At 42.4% G+C, this 19094-nt stretch overlaps 1 long non-coding RNA gene across 1 annotated transcript in view; it reads left to right on the top strand.

Annotated features, from left to right (window-relative positions):
* LOC104875816 overlaps nucleotides 1-9584 on the top strand; it is a 45442-nt gene extending 35858 nt beyond the window's left edge. Inside the window, exon 3 of the long non-coding RNA XR_784184.3 lies at nucleotides 8855-9584. This is a non-coding gene — a long non-coding RNA (uncharacterized LOC104875816). The remainder of the gene's footprint in view (nucleotides 1-8854) is intronic.
* The last annotated feature ends 9510 nt before the right edge of the window (nucleotides 9585-19094 follow it).

The following is a 19094-nucleotide window of genomic DNA, read 5'->3' as shown; positions in this document are numbered from 1 at the left end:
ACAAATTAACATATACTTAAATGGAAATTTTATACATGCACATGTGCAACACACACATATAGTGTTAAAAAATCAAGGTGTTTTATGTAGACAGCATTTACTTTTGAGGCTGGGTGTGTAGCTTAGAGGTAGAGCATATGCTTAGCATATGTAAGGCAAGGATTTGGGTTCAATCCCTGTAAGAAAGACCGACAGACAGAAGCAAATAAGCAAGCAAGTAAGCAAGAAAGTACATCACCGAATGGTCTATTTTCAAATGTACTTTTGTCACCTGCCAAGTAGTGGAGCTGCAGAGCCACAGACCAGGTGGACTGTATTGCTCTTCCTGTGTCCTGAGTACCTGTGGTTTAGGCCAGGCCTTCCTTCTGTCATTTTCCCCTACTCTGCAGTTGATCCTTAGGCTTTTGCTTTGCAGGTAATTTTCTTTCATTTATAAATGTGATGAGAATTCCTTCCCAGTTTGCCCCTGTGTTGTCAGATCTGTGTCGGGGCAGGCACGCTCCGGGGCACAGCCCTGAAAGAGTACGTCTCGTAAGGCTTGTGCATGAAATGTAGAGAAGAAATGAGTAGCCGGTGAAAACAATGGTGCAGAAAATGTGTTTCTTAGAGAAGGACTGTTAACTTTAACAGGTTCAGTTTTAAAATGCTGCGCAGTACTCACCACTGAAAAGTTAAAATATAGAATTGATGGGGAAATGAAGGTGACAGGACTTTTGGCCTGAAACTCCTGAATTTCAAGAAATGCAATAAATTAAGTACAGCCTTTCTTGGTTTTGGTATTCATTAAGCGCAACAATGTACTAATGCGTTTTTAGGCTGTCACTACATCTAGTGGATAGTGAATCTGAATTTTAATATTTAAAAGCATACTCATGGTCTTCATTAAAGCCATAAAAATTCAAGCAAGGCTACTGTTTGTAACTATTAACAGGGCAATTTATTATACACCTATCATTTCACCTAGAGAGAGAAGAGAAACTTGTACAATTTTTGTAATGTTGCATTAGCCAGTTAAACTAGAAACAACTGGTGTCACCATTAGGTGGCGCACTGCAGCCAGCATGCTGTACCACCACCGCCGAGCCAGGAATTCCTCTTTCCCTTTCCTGGACTCTAAAATATTTAAGATTGTGAAAGACAGTGTGTGCAGAAACAGGCAGCAGGCATTTTTTTATGTGCCTCCGACACTCTTTGTCTTAACATTTGGCCTTTAGCTGCACTTTCAGATCCTGTCTGCCCTCCTGGGGTTCTGAGCTGGCTGCTTCCTGCTTCTTTAACTCTTCCTTTCAGCTGTAAGATTTTCTTCTGCAGCTATAGTGTATATGTCAAAAATCTGCCCTCAATTTGGGCTGAAAACTATGTTTCTTTGTATTGACTAAAGTTTTAGTGGGTCAACAATGGGGCAGTGTGCATCATAACAAATGCTATTCTAGAATCCCACCTCTGTCTTCCAATGTTTGAGCAAAAAAGTAGAAAAGATTAGTTAAAAGGAGAAATCATGGTAATTACTAGGATTCTCGGCATCTGCTAATGTCATTCTTTTCCTTTAATTATGTCCCCTAATGTGTAACCTTGACTTTTCCGGGTCACACTGGCTAGAGGGACAAACTGCAAAGCGCGGTTAACAATTGTAAGGATGGCGGTAATAGTCTTTGGCTTCAAGTTCTCTGCTAGCAGAATCTTTGGAACCACATCCCTGAATTCCCCACCCTCCTCCTGGCGGTTCCTGGCAGCCCAAGCTGTTCTCCTTGGAGGCCATTGTGGTTTCTTTGTACTTGGCACGTTTTACTCTCATTCCTCTCCCAGAGAAGAGACAGCCGTGTTGCACACACCAGCCCTGCTGCTCCTATTGACCCTGCCTCCTGTGGCTAAAGGTGTTTTTGCAAAGTCCGTGTTAGGCTGACCTCGGTATTTTATAGTTCTCTTGCTCTAGGAACTCGGAATACATTCTCTGGATGCTGGGTTGGAGCAGATTAAAGTACAAGCACCAATAATGAAGCCACAAAAGCACCCTTACTCTCTCTGGGCAAGCCATACTCCAGAAGAAAGACTCACTTCTGGAATCATGATTTATTCTTCCTCCAGATACATGTTTTGGCTCAGTCTTGGCCTTTTCAGTACTTACTAATGTGGCCTTAGATAAGACATGAAACTTCTACCTTCCTTAGTTTCGCTAATATAAACATAATCAGATCTCGACCGTTGTGAGGATTAAATGACTCAATGCCTATCATGGGCTTAGAGCGTCCAGCTCCTAGTAAGCACATAAACAATATCAGCTCTTATTAGAAAGTTTTAATCTCTAAATCTCAGGACCTGAGATTAGAGGGCTAAGTCAGATTTTGTTCTCAGGATCTCTGCTATTTTACTCCAGTGCACCAGAATGCTGGAGGAATACAGGTAGCTTTAAGTTGCTGTCTCCATTCTCTCACAGCATACTCATGAACACTTCCTGAAGTAAACACGAGAAAACAACTGATAGAAAAATTACTGTTGATGTCTCCAAAACTGGGATGTGAGAGCAAAACCTGCAGAATTTACTTTGTATTTATGAGTCTAGTTAGACATTCATGTATTTATTTTCTAGTCCCTGTCTCCTTTTCTTCTTCCTTACATTTCCTGTGGGGAAACTACTTTCTCTCATGCTCAGCCATGGAATTGGGTTGACCTAATGCTTGTTTCAGAGTGACTCCTGACTGGTTTATGCCATCTAAGTTCTCTGGCATTCTGATTGGTCCAGTGATAGATCTTTAAGCCAATCGTGATCAAACAGACCAAAGTAGACATGTGCTGGGGTTTCTGGGAAATAAAAAATGATATTGCTTCTTCTCAAATGTAGGAAGAGTCTTGCTCTCTCTCTCTCTTTTCCTTTGGGGAGAGGAGGTGTGAGGATATGAATTTCAGAGTGTGGCAACTGTAGGAGAAATTCAGCACCATGTAGAGACAGGGAACTGTGTTTGCTGCTCGAAATATCTTTCCAGTTGTTGGATCACAGTTTGCCAGTTTCTTCCAGCCTTTTTAGCTACAACTAATAAGTATCCTTTATTAAACCAGTCTGAGTTGAGTTTTGGCCACTTATAACATACAGGATCTGTTTTTCCTGAAACCGCATTACAGTTAGAATGTTCCTATGATAGTGAGAAACACTTCCTGGTTTGTAAAATAAAATTTGAAAGCTAATGTGGCTATCTAATTAGGATTTGGATGTCTAAAACATTTAAACTGTTCAAAGTTTGGTAAACTGGGGCCGGGGATTTAGCTCAGTGGTTTGGTGGCCTGCCAAGGACCCGAGTTCAATCCCCGGTACAAAAAACAAAACAAAACAAAAAAACAAAACAAAACGAAGTTTGGTAAACTTACATATGACCTCCCTTGATATACAAATCCAGAGTAGAGTCATTTGTTAAATTGGATTTCCAGAAGGGTGTTCCATTTATCAATTAAGAAATGAGCTTTCTTACTCTTAACCAAAGTAAAGTAATTTAGTGCTTGGCACATAGCAAGTGCTCATGGAATGTTTAAGAAATGGAATTGTCTGGTTATACTTGGATTTCTGATTAATTGGAAGTTAATTAGAAATCTCTCCCCACCATTTCCTCTCTTTAGAAAATCTTTGCAAAATGTGTGAGTGCACTTTTTCTCTTATTAATTACAGAATAGTGAGCATAATTGTATTTTTGAAGATTAAGAATTTTACAGTGCCTGAGGGTTATCAGTCAGACTATAAATTCTAATTGTACAATATTTTACATGGAGGAGTTATAGGAAATTGTTCATGGGACATCTAAATATTTATTTTCTAAAAATCCCAACATCTATTAGTTTTAATGTCCCTTAAACTTTTATTTAAAAGTCTTTTTTTCTGTGCAAAAAGTCACAATTATGATCAACTAGATTTTGGTTAAAGAAAATTTTGCTATGTTTTTGGATAAACCATTTTAACATTAGTCCCACTAATTTTAATATACAATTGTTAATATGGGGGTGCCTTAGTTCATTTGAATTGCTATGACAAAATTATCTTGGACTGAGTGTGATGCTTGATCTTGACTGTCAACTTGATTGGCTTAAGAGATGCCTATGGTAGGACGTGATGATGATGATGATTTTTTTTTTTTTGTACCAGGGATTGAACTCAGAACCTTGTGCTTGTGAGGCAGGCAGTGGCACCACTGAGTTAAATCCCCAGCCCATGGTAGGAGATTATTAGAGCACATTTCTGGATATGTTTGGGTAGATTCTAGAGGCATGACCTTGGGGGCAATATCAGGTCTCTAACCCCCTTCTCTCTGGCTTTTGCCCTGCTCCCTGCTTCCAGGTTGCCATGAAGAGAGTAGTAGCTTTCCTCCCCCACACCTTTCTGCCAGGATGTTTCTGACCGTGGACTGAGCTCTCTTAAACCATAAGCCATAAATAAACCTTTCCTCCTTTAAACTCTCACTCTTGGGTATCTCGTCACAGTGACTGTTACACTGGGTAACTTATAAATAGCAGATATTTGTTTCTCACAGTTCTGGAGGCTTCAAGGTGTCAGCAGATCTAACATCTGGTGAGGATATTCTCTCTGCTTCAAAAGACAGTACCTCTTTGAGCATCCTCACAAGCCTCAGTTATAAGGGCACTAATTCCACTGTGTGGGTTCTCCTTTCATGACCTAAACAATTCTGGAAGACTCCCCCTCTTACTACCACAACAATGGAGATTAGATTTCAACATGAATTTTGGAGAGACGTAGACATTCAGACTGTAGCATAGGCCAAAACAGGGTTGGGCATTCATGGGAAATGGTATAAAAGGGACCTGACCACTGGCATCATGAGATTCAGTGAGGGTGGTTTGCTGCAGCTAAGGTATTAGGGATCAGAGTCATTAGTCCAACTATTTCCAGTGAAAATATGACTAATAGCAAAAGTCAAAGGTCACCGTCAAAGGTCGTGGAGTTATTCCAGAAGGAGGCAGGCAGACTCTTAGTGTGTGGTCTAGGATGGGAAGGAGAAATTGCTGCTCAAGTCAGGAGGATGTTAATGGGCCTCACAAGTATCCTGGAAGCAGACATTAGATGAAGAGCATGGAAAGCACTGGTTGGGGAATCCGCTCATGAGAAATACCCTTGAAGTTTCAATTCCCCTTTCCCCCAGTGTCTTGCAGTCTTCAAGAAGCCTTGTCCTAAGATATTTGAGAAACTGGCATTGGCCAAGTTAAACAGTTTGCTTTTGTCTTCTTTCCAGTCTCGTTCATCTTTTGCTAGGGTCGTCCTTTGTGTGAGTGTTCATGTTATTGACCCCCTGTCTTCAGGGCATTACTTTGAGTTGTATTTATTGTAGTGATGATGCATTAAGGTTGAGCCAGTGAAACTCTCTCACAAGTCTCCCCTGTGAGTATGGCTTTGCATTTGTGGAAAAATTATAGGAGTCCTTGGAAGACTATGTATTTGCTACAGGGCTGATGAGATTGAGACAGTCCATGGCTAGGGTACTAACTTCTGTTCATGCAAAGCAAAGTTATTATTTTCTTTCTCTTCTTTGGAAAACCATATTTAAACCCCAGTCACTTCTCACTAGTACTGTTCTATTCTCATTCTCTTTATAGACAAAGTAATTACCAAGCCAACCAGGCTATGGCTGGGCCAAGCATTGTGGGGATTACATGGATGAGTTCGATAGGCTCAAACATTTCCCAGGGCTCCAAATCCCACAGGGAAGACTACAAAGCATTTCATAGCAAAAGTATGAATGGATTTTATGAAGAGAAGCAAAATAGGGAAAAGATATTTCTAACCCAGTGGTGATAGAAAGGGCTTGAGTTAGGCCTCGGAGAAAGTATAGACCTGTGATGGGCACAAACGAGGAAAGGGCATCCAGGAAGGAGGGATGGGTCTCAGCACATCCAAGTCAGGGTACAATGCACTGAGGCTGAGTGAGCCTGTGTGGAGACCAGGGGAACACGGGAGTGTGGTTCTGGTAAGACTGGGGATGGTGGCTGGGGTTTTGTCATGGATGGTCATGCCTGCCAGAGTGGAAAACGTGGGAAACCAGACAATGTTTCTGGAAAAGGGAGTCGATCTAAGCATTACACACAATTCTGTGCAGAATGGTGGCATGGGTGAAGGTGGGGGAGTGGGACAGAGTGGAGCTAGAAGGTCCCATCAGGGAGCTTCTGCAGCCCTTCAGGTGACAGTGATGAGGTTGTCACCTAGGAGAGTGGCAGTGAGAGAGAAGAGGAGGCCATGGACTTGGGAGGGAGCCAGTGGAGGGAGGCACGAAGAGCTCAGGTTAAAAGAGGCCAGGAGTCCGAAGGAGGTGAGGAAGGAGATGAATGTTCTCTTTTGAAATAAGACAAAGAACTCACTTTTGAATATGTTAAATTGTGTATTGTGAATATCTGGCAAGTGAACCCATTCCTTGAGGGTCGGGATAGATCCCATTTGCCTGTAAAGCTCCAGCACACAGTGAAGCACTTATTTGTATATTCCCTCCGTCAATATCGACTAAATGTTCGCTCTCTACCATGTACAGGGTGTAGTGTATTAAAGGAGTCCAATTGGTAGACTTTACTAATAATATGGAAATGTTCTGTGTCTGTAAGGATCAGATCATGGGATGTCCACTCTGCCCTGCTGTGCCCCTCAGCCTAGAAGTGGGCAAGGAACACAGAGTTTGGAGAGCATATATATATATATATATATATTCCAAAAGTACGAAGGGGCTAGAATGGGTGAGTAGAGTGAGTCATTTAAGCATTTTTGACTCAGTCAAAAGCAGGTACATCATAAAATTACTTGTATTTACAGCTCTTGTTGGCATAAGTTTTATATTTTCTTTCAAGTTTAACCTTTCCGCAGGTGTTGACGTTTTTCAAAATTCCAGCCTGTCTTTGTTAGGTAAGTGAAGAAAAACAAAGCTAACTTTAGATTTTTTTTTTTCTTTCTTGGGCTGAAGTTTGATGTGGAAAGTAGCCTATCAGGGGAGCCAGGCAGAGTGTCAGGGTTCTAAGTAGGAGTAGGCACAAGGGAAAGGAAAAGCTGAGGGGTGAAGTCAGGTCTGCTGTTTAGAATCATTTTCTATTGGAGAGTTCCCTTTCCAAGGGCTTTGCTTGGCATTGGCACTGCTGTGTGGCAAAGTGGATGAATTTAGACTCCAGTCAAAAAGCTGGATTGGAGGAGTCCCGGTAAGATTAATAAGTATTTGTGCAAATCATTTGCTCTTTTTAGGCATCCATTTCCTTGTTTTGAGTGGCGATAACAGGCAGATTTGCTTCACTTTGTAACATACTAGATGATTTGCCTGATTAATAAGCTCTTCTCTGTCTCCCCCTAGAATGTTAGTTTCGTGGAGTCAGAGATTTTGTTTGGCTTTGTTCCCTTATGAATCCCACAGGCATCTGGTTACCTTGGAGATAATAATGCCAAGAGAAAGGAAGAAGGGACTGTGATAAATGATTGGGGGTGAAGAAAAAGAGTGAGGTGGGCACATGCTCCTGAAAGACAGTGCATGCAGAGGTTTCACAAAGAAGGTGGTACCAGGGTGGGATACCGAAGAGAAACAGAAGACGAGAGGCTCTGTGATGGGTCTTTGGGTGTGATAGCTAGGAGTACACTGGTGCTTCAAAGAGCCCCAGTGCCATCGGATACTGGCAGAAAGACCCTAATAGGCAATGGGGAGTTGAAAACACTGGAAGGGTGATGCGATGACTGGAAGTGAGTTGCAGCTAGTCTTTCTAAAGTTTAGCAAAGTGGACGAGCAAGATGAGGGTTTGTCTTCATGACCGCAAAGGTTCAAGGGCAGAGTTGTCTTTTTAACCAAGGAAGAAAGATTCTAGGAAGAGATGGAAAGAAGATGTGATGACAGGTGACTATCCTTAAGCGAAACACCTGAGGAGGGAAAGTGCTGACAACCAAGGACATTGCTTGTTGAATGTGGATATGGGGCGGGGGAGAAACAGTGATGAAGCAGGCAAATGTGAGACTTAAGGAAGGATAATTGAGGGAGCTCAAATTGAAGTCGCGTATCATCCCGGTGATGTTAGTGCCAAGATAATCTGGCTGCAGTTTGGTGAGGGCTGGAGAAGGGTGAAAAAGAGTTGAAAGAAGAAAGGGAAACTCATGAGAAATCATAGAGATGATGGACAGGATTGCTTTGTGGGCCGCGATGAGGTGGAATTAGATGTCATGTCGCAGATCCAATCTAGTCTATTTTAGGACTCTTCCTTCCCCATAGTGTTCAGTGTTCAAAACGGGGATCAAAAGTAAAATACTCCCTGGAGTAATGTGAGATTACAAGCTGGGAGCTGGGTGCGGTGGTGCATAGCTGTAATCAGCCGTTCCTGAGGTTGAGGCAGGAAGATTGCACATTGAAGGCCAGCCTGGGCATCTTAATGAAATCTGTTCCCCAAACCAAAAATAAAAAAAGGGTCTGGGGATGTAGCATAGTAGTTGAGCACCTCTGGTTCCAGCCTCAGTGCCACCAAACCAAACCAACACCCCAGAACTGGAAGGGAGGCTGTATAGCTAGGGAACTGGGAATAGAAAACCTAGATCCTTATGAAAGTATGATTGAGAAAGTGGTGAAGAGCAAGAAGGAATTCTGTAAAGGAGTAAAAATTAAGGAATAGAAAGCCTCGGAGAGAAGGACCAAACCAGTAACAGTGAGATCCAAGAGGCAGAAAGAGTAGCGAGGCTGAGGTGGGGAATGGGAAATAAGGAGAATCAATGTACTTGTTCTGGCTCCCCACGATGAATGCAATCATTATGCACTAATAACATTTTTTTTAAAAAAATCTAAAAGAACAGTGAGATTATGAAGGAGGGGGAAGGTTAGATGTGTTTGTCTGATTTAGTCATTCTTTTTTTTTTCAGAAAAATAACAGAAGTAATGAAATCAGAAGTTTTTATGGATTAATTGAATAAACAACACCTCTTTGTACTTTTTGGCACACTGGGATCCTGAGTGGTGAGAACTGACAGTGGAGTTGGAACCAGCTGAAGAAAGAAAGCATTTCTCCTAGATCCATGTTTAACAAGAAGAAGGAGCGGGCACCATCCCTTGTCACATTCTTTGAAATTAATCTTTGGAAAGAGATTCTCAGCCGGAATTTTGCCTGAGGTTCTTCTTTAGAGAGCTGCTAAGTTATAGAAAGGTTTATACTAAGATGTTTTTATTTCCTTTTTCCTCGGCGGTAACAAGAATGAAAAGATGTGCCTCTGACAGAACACAAGGTGTTGTATGACTAATTAGGACACCACACCTCTATTAGCTTTGGTTAGTCTCACTGGCTCCCATTAATTCTAATAAATCTGACATTGCCCAGACTCCTTTCTGCCAGCATTTAAGGAGGTGATACGGGAAAGGTGTCCTTTTAAACTTGAGGTGAATGCCTGTTCCGCCTGTATCTAAAAACCTACCTTTTAAATGCAATGCCCCTGTTGCCAAGGTAGAGGAGACAGGTTCTGTCCAGTGGCCATTAGGTGGTGCTGCCAACCCACATTCAGAAGGCCACTTGGATTCTGCTGCCTTTCCTGTGGTTCTAACGAGAATATTACAAGATTCTTTCACAAAAGGTGAAAGTGGCTGAAAATTTGCTTTCACCTCTGTGAAACTTTTGAGGTTTATTTTTTTTTTCTTTCTCAAGAGTAGTTAGCTCTTGCTGTGAGGAGGCAGCTGTCTCAGAAGTGGCTGTCAGAGTAAAAAACAGCCACTGAAATTTGAATAGCTCTCTCCACTTCGTGAAGAAGTCTCACATGTCAGAGTTGCTAGAAGATAGCAGGTAAGCCATCAAAGATTGTTTGATTGAATAAGTGAAATCCTGCATGTAGAGAAAGTTAATTAATTCTAAAGTGGTATTTGCTGATGTAGAGATTGTCTCAGGGTTAGTTTATGAAAAAGAACTTGCTGTCTTTGTGGTAAATATGACACAGAATTCTGCTATTCTACTCAATGATTGCATGTTTATTACAGAAATTTGAAAAACAAGAAATTCTTATAAATATATTCTCAAATAATCTTTGTTTCCAAATAATGACTTCATTAAACAATTTGTTCTCTGTTACATATTCCTACATACACTACATTTTTTCAAAGCATTTTCTTTTAATTGACATACAAATTGTATTGTACATATTTGTTACATAGAGCATGAGTTTTGAAATATGTGTGTATTTGTAGAAAGGCTAAGAAGTTAAGCCACTTAACATACATCCCACCCCACATAGTTATCTTTTGTGGTGAGAACACTTAAAATTTACTTTTAGCAGTTCTTAAGACTCTAGTAACTATAATGCCACGCTATACAACAAGCCCCTTGAACTTATTCCTTCTATATCTAACTGAAAGTAGCCAGAGAAGGGTCAGAGGGTCAAGCTTGCTCTTTTGCAGTAACTTGTTGATGAAAGAGAAATAACCACGAACCTAAGGGAACTATATCCCCTGCTTCTGAAGGTAGCATCCCCAGTGATCTTTTACCAGGCTTACCTTTTAAAAGTCAAACACCTCCCAACTCCACCCACCGAGTCCAAGATTCCAACATCCTCCGAGACCATATCCAGACCATAGCAAGTGTGTGTTAGAGCAAACAAACCAACTTCTCCTTCGATGAGTCCACTGATCGGATCATAAGCACTTAACCTGGTTTAGAGAAGTAACAAGATTTGGCTCTTTTGTATTCTTTAACCATTAAAGGTAACCCCCACTGGGGCTGGCTTCGTGGACATCAGTCTGTGTGTGCCTGTGCCATTTTCACCGTGACATGTACACAGCTTCACGACCACCATCCCAGTGCGGACTGATCTTTTGCATAGAAGCAGCTTCTTGGAATGAAGACAGAGGATGAAACATGTTGTTATATTTTATTTCCCAGGGTTGAAGCAGAGATTACACCAAAGGAGTCTTCAGCAGTGCCGGTCCTGCCTGTGACTTGCCTTGATTGTCCTCTGAGAGGAAGCCACCCATATGCTCTACGACTTCTCAAGTTGCGAAGGCTCCTCTGGGAGCAATTTTGCCCCCGTCTTTCAACATTTCCTTCATGGCTTCAAGATTAAAAGATCACGTTCCAATGTGTTTTTGTTGCGTCTTTTGGGGGAGGCACTTTTCACAGGGTTGTGTGCCCCATCTGACCCAGAAACAGATGCTAATGTCAGCCGATGGGAGACTCCCAAGGAAGGACACATGGTCTTTCTGTGTCTTTCAGAGTGAGGATGCTGCTGGCAATAAAAGAGAGGGGGTATTATCTCACCATTACTCCAAAATGCCACCTTTCTAGGTGATACAATTCCTTTTCTTTGACAAAAAGAAAACTGTTGGCCCCCTTTTCAACGAAAAGTCAGAGCGTCATAATAGTTTATATCAATCTTATAGGTTTTATTTGAATTTGAAGCCCATAATTATACTCTAGTTCATCAGCCTGGGAAGTGGATCAGGACCTTGCCCTTGAATGTGAACTGTGACTGACATCCTTTATTGCCTCACACACAAGTAGCGTCCCCACAACATCATTAATGACAACCGGCTTCAGTTTCTTTGGGGGAAGGGAAACATAGAAACTGACAGAGCAGTCTGTGACCAGTGTTTTCCTCACTTTTTCCGATTGTTTTCCTCCTCAACCTTTTCACAACCATATGGCTCACTTAGTATGACAACATGTTAAAATGTGACTTGGCTTTACAACCTCTTTCCAATGCATCTGACATGGTTTTTGTAGAGATAGTGGATCTTTTGCTCTTACAGTCACATGAATTGTTTTTAGCAATATTTAATTAAATTATATAATTGCAGCAACAAGGACAAATGACATCACTGGATTGAGGGACAGGGCTTCCACTTGTGCCAAGCCACAGTGCAGGGACCAGGCAAGATTGTACGGATGCTCTGTGGGTGGTCTGCTTGCCAGCTGTGAGAACTTGGCACGCTATGGGCACTAAAAAGTCCATTTTACAGAAGGCTGTGAGAGCCCCGGTTAATCTTGCCTAGTTGTGGAGAGGCTGGTTAAGAGAGGCTATTTGAATGATTTTCAACAAGTATGTAGGTCCTCGCAGGTCGATGAGGGACTCTTCTATATTTTATTTTATTATAACAACATATAGAAAGGCAGCTCTTAAAGTTGGGTATAATGGCACACATGTATAACCCCAGCTGTTTGAGATGATGAGGCAGGAGGATTGCAGTTTGAGACCAGCCTAGGAAACTTAGTGAGACCCTGAGTCAGATAGGATGTGACAGGACAGGATAGCATAGGATGGGATGGGATGGGATGGGGTGGAACATGGGACGGGATGTGCAGTGCCGGTCCTGCCTGTGACTTGCCTTGATTGTCCTCTGAGAGGAAGCCACCCATATGCTCTACGACTTCTCAAGTTGCGAAGGCTCCTCTGGGAGCAATTTTGCCCCCGTCTTTCAACATTTCCTTCATGGCTTCAAGATTAAAAGATCACGTTCCAATGTGTTTTTGTTGCGTCTTTTGGGGGAGGCACTTTTCACAGGGTTGTGTGCCCCATCTGACCCAGAAACAGATGCTAATGTCAGCCGATGGGAGACTCCCAAGGAAGGACACATGGTCTTTCTGTGTCTTTCAGAGTGAGGATGCTGCTGGCAATAAAAGAGAGGGGGTATTATCTCACCATTACTCCAAAATGCCACCTTTCTAGGTGATACAATTCCTTTTCTTTGACAAAAAGAAAACTGTTGGCCCCCTTTTCAACGAAAAGTCAGAGCGTCGTAATAGTTTATATCAATCTTATAGGTTTTATTTGAATTTGAAGCCCATAATTATACTCTAGTTCATCAGCCTGGGAAGTGGATCAGGACCTTGCCCTTGAATGTGAACTGTGACTGACATCCTTTATTGCCTCACACACAAGTAGCGTCCCCACAACATCATTAATGACAACCGGCTTCAGTTTCTTTGGGGGAAGGGAAACATAGAAACTGACAGAGCAGTCTGTGACCAGTGTTTTCCTCACTTTTTCCGATTGTTTTCCTCCTCAACCTTTTCACAACCATATGGCTCACTTAGTATGACAACATGTTAAAATGTGACTTGGCTTTACAACCTCTTTCCAATGCATCTGACATGGTTTTTGTAGAGATAGTGGATCTTTTGCTCTTACAGTCACATGAATTGTTTTTAGCAATATTTAATTAAATTATATAATTGCAGCAACAAGGACAAATGACATCACTGGATTGAGGGACAGGGCTTCCACTTGTGCCAAGCCACAGTGCAGGGACCAGGCAAGATTGTACGGATGCTCTGTGGGTGGTCTGCTTGCCAGCTGTGAGAACTTGGCACGCTATGGGCACTAAAAAGTCCATTTTACAGAAGGCTGTGAGAGCCCCGGTTAATCTTGCCTAGTTGTGGAGAGGCTGGTTAAGAGAGGCTATTTGAATGATTTTCAACAAGTATGTAGGTCCTCGCAGGTCGATGAGGGACTCTTCTATATTTTATTTTATTATAACAACATATAGAAAGGCAGCTCTTAAAGTTGGGTATAATGGCACACATGTATAACCCCAGCTGTTTGAGATGATGAGGCAGGAGGATTGCAGTTTGAGACCAGCCTAGGAAACTTAGTGAGACCCTGAGTCAGATAGGATGTGACAGGACAGGATAGCATAGGATGGGATGGGATGGGATGGGGTGGAACATGGGACGGGATGGGATAGAATAAGAGGATATGATTGGATGGGATGGGACTGGGACTGGAAGGGATGGGATGGGACAGGATAGGATAGGATGGGATGGGACGGGATAGGACAGGATAGGATAGGATGGGACAGGATTGGATAGGATGGGACAGGATTGGATAGGCTGGAAGGGGTATAGTTTAGAGACAGAGCATTTGCCTTGCATGTGCAAGGACCTGGGTTCAATCCACAGTAACACACACACACACACTTGTACACACACAAGTAGTCTAAAGTTCTGATTTACTATTCTTATTCTTATTTTGTTGTCGAGAGAGGATCTCACTAGATAGCCCAGTCTGGCCTGGAACTCATGATCCAGACTCCTGCCCCAGACTCCCAAGTGCTGCCTGCACCACCATGCCCAGTTTAAAATGCTTCACAACCTGGTCTTTTCTTTGGAAATCAGTGAGTCTTTATTCGGGCAATAGAAGTGTAAAAATCAATGAAGTCTGCTTATTAAAACACATTTGAGTGCTTAGTATCTCAAATTATATAGCTCCTTCAAGTCTTTTCTTTTCTTTTTTCCCCCAAAGAAATATGTATTGTAAGCAATGGGAAATATCTGTATTCAACAATAAAGAAAAAAAAAGCCCTCAGTGTAATTTAATGTGGGCAATCGATACTGTATGTCCCTGATTGAATTGAAAGGTGGAGATGAAGACTTTTATTGCTCCAGGACTGAAAAATGTTGGTGCCTGCAATCCAGCAGTCAGTCACAGAATCTCCAGTCACTATGTGTTTTCATTGCTTCTAATATTTTGCAGCTGTAGGCTACTTCCTGTCCTGCCTAATGATGGGGCCAACCTTGACCAGGAGCCCTCTGTACCTTCCCCAGAGCCCTCGGGGCTCACCCACTCTTTTACATCAGCCTTCAGAGTATATGAAATAGAAATTGGAATAAAAGTGGAGGGCGGAGATCTCACCGTCTCCTCATCTCGCTAAAGTCCTAACATTTCATGATTACATTTGATTTTAAGACATTCTGAACATCATCTGAAACTCTGCTCTCTTATCTTTTCTTGCCATCACAACCTTTACTACAAAGCTTATTTCAAGGGAAAACCTCTTAGAATTCAAATCACTTACTCTTGCTTCATGCTAGTCTGTTTGTTTGGGATACCAGCTTGCAAGACTTCCTTTGAATGATTGCTTTAGTAGAATCAAAGTGACGTGGGTACTGAAAACTTTGATAACTGAATGTGTGTTTTATGCTGCTTTAGGGATTTCTTCTGCAACTTGGTCGAATAAGGAGGAAAATGGAATCATTAGAGATGAAGATGGCCAAGGCCTTTGTTTTACACTGTTTGCAGAATTCTAAATTAGCACCAGGAAGGGATTCAGTGGATGCGAAAATGTGTAAGACTCAGAAGCTACCTGAAGCCAGATGTGTGGTTCATAAACACTTCCCAGAAGTGGTGACGGCTATTCCTTGGTTTTGGAGTCAGATGCCTTGGGCTGCATCAAATGAGAGATTGGCTTCTTGTTCTTAGAGGGTTTGTGCACTTCTTTTGGGAAAACTCTTGGAGTGATGATATCTTTTTGGAGATTTCCAAAGCTTATTATAGGAAAGGAAGAAGACCCTATCCTTCCCATTGGCTGTTCTCCTGGGCAGGCAACCTCCTGCCTCTATCTGAAAACCTTTGGAGCCAGTGTTCTGGCTCTCAGGAAAACTACTTCTGTTTGTTAGCAAAGGGAATTTCAGCACAAAACTGTAGCAAGGCTCTGCAACCTTTTCCTTCTGTGAGGGTGAACTTCTGTCTCATAATGACTGAGAGTCACCAGATATCTGTCTGTCACCTCTAATGAAAACACTGAGTAGTTAATGGATAGGCCAAGGCCCATACATACTTTCCTTTTATCCTCCCAATAGTTGGAATAATTTCATCATCCTTGTTCTAAGAAGAAGAAAAATGAGGTGTCGACAGATACAGTTCTCACAGCTGGTAAGTAGTGGGGAGGAGACTTACAAACAGTTCTAGCTGGCTCCCCAAACTGGAGAAATTCCACCTAGGAGAAATTTATGGCTCCGTCAGGGTATCATGTGAAGAATCATTTGGTATTGTTTGCTTTGAGTTAGATCAGTGTAAGTGCCCAATATTCCCTCTAACCGTTTAATTTCCTGGGAAGGAGAGCAATGCAACAGGGTGGACACTAAATGAAATTATTGCATTATGATCAGATCAGCTAGTACTCTGTTGAACAGATATCACTATCATCACAATGTATTTCTTCAGGAAAAGAAGAAAAATTAGTAGCTATTGTCTCACACGGGCAGAAGAATGAGGGAGACTGGAGAATGGTCTGTGCCCGTGGTGGTGAACCCACGGCATGCGGAGCACTCTCTGCTGGCCAAGGCATCCCAACATCATCACCCCTACAGCTGAGCATCGGATACCAGCACCCAGAGGGGCAGGGTTGGCACTTTGCGATAAATAAGCCGGTTTTGGGTTGGAGTCTGGGCTCTTGGTCTCTAAAAGGTTGTCCGTCACTGGTCTATACTAATAGAAAGTATCAGCCTAGTTGCTTGCTCCCCTCCACCACAGAGTCGATCTCTGGCGCTTACGGCAGGACGTGCTCAGAGGCGCTGCTGCACTTGGTGAGGTTGCTCTCTGATCACCTTGGAGGTGACACCATGGCCAGCAGGTGCTGGTTCGCTGTCTATGGCTCAGATTTTTTTTCTCTACAGCTTGATTTTCAAGTCCACTTTCAGACAGGCTAAGTCTCTCGAGCACTGAGAACAATTTTCTTCACAAGTGTTTGCCAGGCTACAGACTAACTGAAGGAATGGTTTTACATATAATCGCACAACATCATGACAAATGTTTTTAAAGAACAAAAACAACCCTCCCCAAAGACATGATTGCAAAGCTTCGAAGCAGTCCAGATGGATTTTCTGACCTCTTTCTGGACCAACATTTCCTTTACGATCTTGGGAAATCTCTGGAGAGATTTTTATATCGATTCACATTTCAATCCTGGAACTCAGGAAGTCTCTGCATTGTGCCTTAAAGAACGATGTGTGCCGTTATTGAACTTGAACTGCTTGGGACAACTACAAAGATGGGAAAGAACGACCACGCTTGTCACGTTTTCATTTTGTTGTGTGCACTCTTCACTGTGCAGCTGGCCTGAATTCTGTCTACAAAAGGTGTCATGCAGCCATTTATCCGAGGCAGCACCTAAGGGCAAATAGCCCAGCACATCACCGCGATGCAGCCCTTTCAACTTTGGCAAGCCACTGTGTCCTGAACTCTGCTGTGGGTAGTACTAAAAGATAGCTATTTATCTGAGTCATCTTTAGGATACAATACATAAATGCATTCTCCGAAGTTCTAGGGACACAGCATTCCATTGTAAAAGATTTTCTACATCTTTTACCCCCTTTCATTTTCACAGTTTCCATGGCAACACCCTGCTCTAATGGCACCTCCAGGATTATTACTATCATCACAGTTATTTCTTCTATTATTGTTGCTTATTGTCATCAACTTAATTTTGACTGTCGGTGAGTCATATACTGATCCTAAACACCTGGCCTCTGGGGAGCATCATCTTAAAACAGTTGAAGAGATTAAGAAAAAAATTAGAACGTAATTCCCACGGGATTACCAGTGGTGCAATTATCCTACATCAGGATATTTATTTTTCCTCCTAAAGTGAAAAAAAAGAAAAACAAAACTTTTTCCCATCAATTCTCTGAAATCCTTCCAGAACGTACATGGATAAGTTTGTATGATGACTCGACTTGACTATTGCTACTGTTGTTTTATTTTCTCCCTCCCTCTCCCGTTCCTTCCCTCCTCCCCTCTTGCCTTTCTCCCTTCCATCTTTCCTCCCTCTCTCCTTCACTCCTCCCCTCTTTTTTTGTAAGAGACCTGGAGGATTTGTTGGGTGGTGGGAGGATCACATCACAGGGATCAGCCTTTCTCCAACTGTCATCATTCTCCACGTTCTCCCTGTTTCTTTCTGTCTTCCCGTTTTCTCTCTTGGCATATTAAAATCTCTTCTTATCTAATTTAGGGCAGTAAGCCCTGAAAGAAATTCAGCTTTCTCCACTTGCTTTCAGTCTGTACTGAAATGTATTTGTAGTACATGGAGACAAATTTTCCTTTTTTAAAGGGGATAAAGACAAAGCCTAAAGCTAATTTACTTTTTTGGTGTCACTAGATCTGGCTGCCATTCACTGCCCAAAGACCTGCCTCATGACTTCCACTCATGGGAATGCAGTCCAACCACCTGGGATAGGCATACACAAGTCAGGAGGACCTGCTGGAAGAGGTGGGCTGGAGTGGGGACAGTGGTCAGAGGCACCTCATCCGAAGGGAGCACAGACTACTTAGCACCACTAAGGGGCTGCCAGTGAGCGTGGTGGTCCAGGATGACCTTGTTGTCTGTCCAGTGTTTAAGAACTTAGAGGTCTGATTTTTTAAAATAAGATGTCCCCCCCCCAGATGTAAATATTGGGGGCTATTGTTTTCAAAATTAAACTCCACAAGATGACATTTCTTTGGTCAACAAACTGTGTGGGAGACAGACCTAGTGGCAGCTCTCTGGTGGGCTCTTCTGTCCTGGAGGTCCCTGTGCCAGTTCCAACCTTTCCTCTCCTGTCTGTGTTTGCACTGAAGCCCAGACATGCTGGGTTTCTGCACCTGAAAGAGCTCACAAGGGCCATGGGTTTGAGGACTAGTCATAGCACTGAATCCTACTCAGCAGCATAAGGGTCTGAGGGCAAATGGAAAAGCAAACATCATCCCCTGGCTTTGAATGAGTGGGGATTTAAGAAATGGAGAACTTCTGATTATCCGTGGAGCTATTGAGGAAGATTTTGTTACAGTGAAGCAATCAGAAGCAGAGGCTTTGGAAATCGACTACTTGGGTTAGGTTATAGCTGCGTCTTTTTGACTGTGACCACGGGCAATGTCTCTCTCTGTGCCTTTCTTTTAAAACCGGAAAGGGCAGGATGATAATCCATTTTGTGATACTGCTATTGAGGATTCAACTGTTAATATATAAAGAACGTAGGAGAGTGCATGACATACGAGGCACTCCGTATGTTAGCTGTAAGGACTCATAGGATAAGTTATTCCTGAAATTTAGAATTGGGAAGCTGATATTTGTTTTTACAATGTAGCAGATTTAATAGAGATTATTACAGAAATTTTAGAGCTCAATTTAGTTTTTCTGGGTTTCTTTTGGCGGTTTGGGAGATCAAACCTAAGGCCTCAGGAGCACTAGCCAAACGTCCTATTGCTGGGTCACATTCCTGCCCTCAAGCTTCTAAGAGTAGCAGCTGTCTCATCTCCAACTCGCTATATGCAATCACTTTTCTTTCTATGTCTTTTGTTACTTCTTATCTTTCTCTGTGTACCTAGATGCCTCTTTAAAACACTGAAATCCACCTCAAATCTTTTTGGGAAG

The sequence above is a fragment of the Fukomys damarensis genome, unplaced genomic scaffold (genome assembly GCF_012274545.1).
Source record: "Fukomys damarensis isolate Sample0158 unplaced genomic scaffold, DMR_v1.0_HiC HiC_scaffold_30, whole genome shotgun sequence".
Classification (NCBI taxonomy): Eukaryota; Metazoa; Chordata; class Mammalia; order Rodentia; family Bathyergidae; genus Fukomys; species Fukomys damarensis.
Note: the sequence above shows the minus strand (reverse complement) of the source record. Positions and strands in the feature narration are given on the sequence as shown.